Genomic DNA, 2,500 nt, shown 5'->3' with positions numbered 1-2,500 from the left:
GGAAAAGCACGGAAAGGAAATGGAAACAGTTAGGAAGGAAATAAGGCCAAGATGCGACACAAGATTTGGGAAACAAGATAAAAAAGAAAACGAGAGACAAAAAAAAATATAGAAAAGAGAAAATGAAAGAAAAAAAATATGAAAATCTGCAAAATTGTTTAAAAAGTTAGACTGTAAACTTAATAATAAGAAAAGCAAGAAAAACAAACATTACCAGAGAGAGAGAGAGAGAGAGAGAGAGGGGGAAGGAATGGTAATCAAACTATCATAACTCTTCATCAAACTAATTAAGGACAGGTGAGATATCCGGTTACTGATAATTAGTACAGGTGAGAGTGATTACAGGTAGAGAGAGAGAGAGAGAGAGAGAGAGAGAGAGAGAGAGAGAGAGAGAGAGAGAGAGAAGGGGGGGGGGAAATCACGAACAGATAAACAGACACACTGACTGGCTCAAGATTAGACGTGGTAGAGAGAGAGAGAGAGAGAGAGAGAGAGAGAGAGAGAGAGAGAGAGAGAGAAGGACACGTCACTACCTGGGGATGCTTAAATCTATCGACGTTTTGGATTAGAGAGAGAGAGAGAGAGAGAGAGAGAGAGAGGTGCTTAATCGTCTTGCTCTCATGGTAAAGTGAAGGAAAATGGACCTAAGTGGATTATTAAAGAGACGACCGCGTATCTCTCTCTCTCTCTCTCTCTCTCTCTCTCTCTCTCTCTCTCTCTCTCTCTCTCAATTTTCCCTCCTTATTTAACTCACGTTCATATTTTCTTTTCTTTTTCTTATTTTCTTTTTTCTTATTTTCTATCTCATCTTGTTGTCATTATTTTTCCCCTTCTTTATTTATTTCTGCTTCTGTCATCATCTTTTTCCTTTCTCCTTTTTCTTCTTTTTTTTTTTATTGCATTTATTTTTTTGTTATTTTTCTTATGTACTGTTTTGAAAATATTTGCATTTGTTTTTTTGCTTTATTTTCATTTATTTTTTTTATTATGTATTTTATTTTGTTTGATTTTTTTTCATATTGCTATTTTATTTCAGTTTTTGTTTCGCTTAAAAAAAAGTGAAATTGTTTTTTTGGTGTATAGTTTTCCTTATTCTTTTATTTCCTCTCTTCGTTTCTTTTCAATCGTTTCTATTTTCATATTTCTTTTTATTTCATCTGTTACTGCAATATTTCTTCTTTTTATCCTTTATCCCTTCGTTTTCTTTTCGTTTTTCCAGTCTCAGTTTTATTTTTTTATTTCCACATTACTCCTCTTCATTTTATCAGTTTCTGCAATGTTTCTTTCCACGTCTTTCCTTTTTTTCCTTCATTTTTTTACCAGATGGGATTAGTTTAATTTTTTTTTATCTTCCAACATTTTTCTTTTCAAACTCTCCATTGGTACAAACTTTCCTTTTTTTCCCTAATTCCCTCAGGACGCTTTCATCTCTTCATCCTTCCATTCCCACAAACTGTTTTTCTCTAATTACTTCTTTATCCAGCTTGTCTATTTCTTCCCATTTCTTCATTGGATCTTAGAGCTTCATACTTTTCCCTCTCCTCCTCCTCCTCCTCCTCCTCCTCCTCTTTCTGTTTATTTATTCATTTTCCTTGCTATATATTTATTTACTAGTATTTGTAACTCATTCATTTATCTATATTTGTGTTATTCCCATATTCTTATTGTTGTTTTATTAATTCTCTTCTCTTAATTTATTAGTCGTGTTTTCTCTGTTCTCCTTTATTCATTCACTAGTATTAATTTGTAGTTTGTCATTTATTTATCTTATTTTCGTTACTATTCACTTATTCTCATTGTCATTTCTGTTAATTTTCTTTATATCAACATTAAATAATCTGATTTATTATTTGTATTATTTTTTTAATTGCTCGTATTGATTTTATGGGTTAACATTCATTTATCTATGTTTGTTTTATTGTTTACAGATTCTTATGATTTCTATTAATTTTCCTCATAATGTTCATAATTTAATTTAATACTCATGTTCTTTATTTTTTTCTTATCAAATTACCATATCTTGCTATGTTCGCTTTTTTTTTTTTTTTATTATTATTTTTATTGTTGAGAATTCTTAATCATTTGTTCTTTCTTCAAATATTTTCTTTTATTCTATTTTTCTCTTCCTTTATTATTATTTTTTTTTTTTAGTTTTCATGTGTTTGTATTTTTTTTGTTAGTTTTTCTAGTACTGTGTGAAGCCTCAGAATATTTTCCCTGCTCTTTTATTTTCTATTTGTTATTTTCGTTTTATTTCTCAGAATCTCTTTAAGCTTTCCACGCTCATCCTTCCTAACAGAAATATATTTGTTTTTGTTTCGTGTTTTGTTTAGTTTCCCAAGTTATTTCGTCTTTCATTCTATATTTTCTGGTTTCGTTTCATTTTTCATACCAGAGGGAACACACACACACACACACACACACACACACACACACACACACACACACACACACACACACTATTCTTCTCTTTCTTTTCTTCTTCTTGTTCTTCTTGTTC

General features: G+C 30.7%; 1 protein-coding gene across 1 annotated transcript in view; it reads left to right on the top strand.

The window, feature by feature from the left end:
- LOC123514379 overlaps positions 1 to 2,500 on the top strand; it is a 308,326-nt gene that overhangs the window by 162,785 nt on the left and 143,041 nt on the right. The gene's annotated exons all lie outside the window — the stretch shown is intronic.

Source organism: Portunus trituberculatus, chromosome 5 (assembly GCF_017591435.1).
Source record: "Portunus trituberculatus isolate SZX2019 chromosome 5, ASM1759143v1, whole genome shotgun sequence".
NCBI classification, from domain to species: Eukaryota; Metazoa; Arthropoda; class Malacostraca; order Decapoda; family Portunidae; genus Portunus; species Portunus trituberculatus.
Note: the sequence above shows the minus strand (reverse complement) of the source record. Positions and strands in the feature narration are given on the sequence as shown.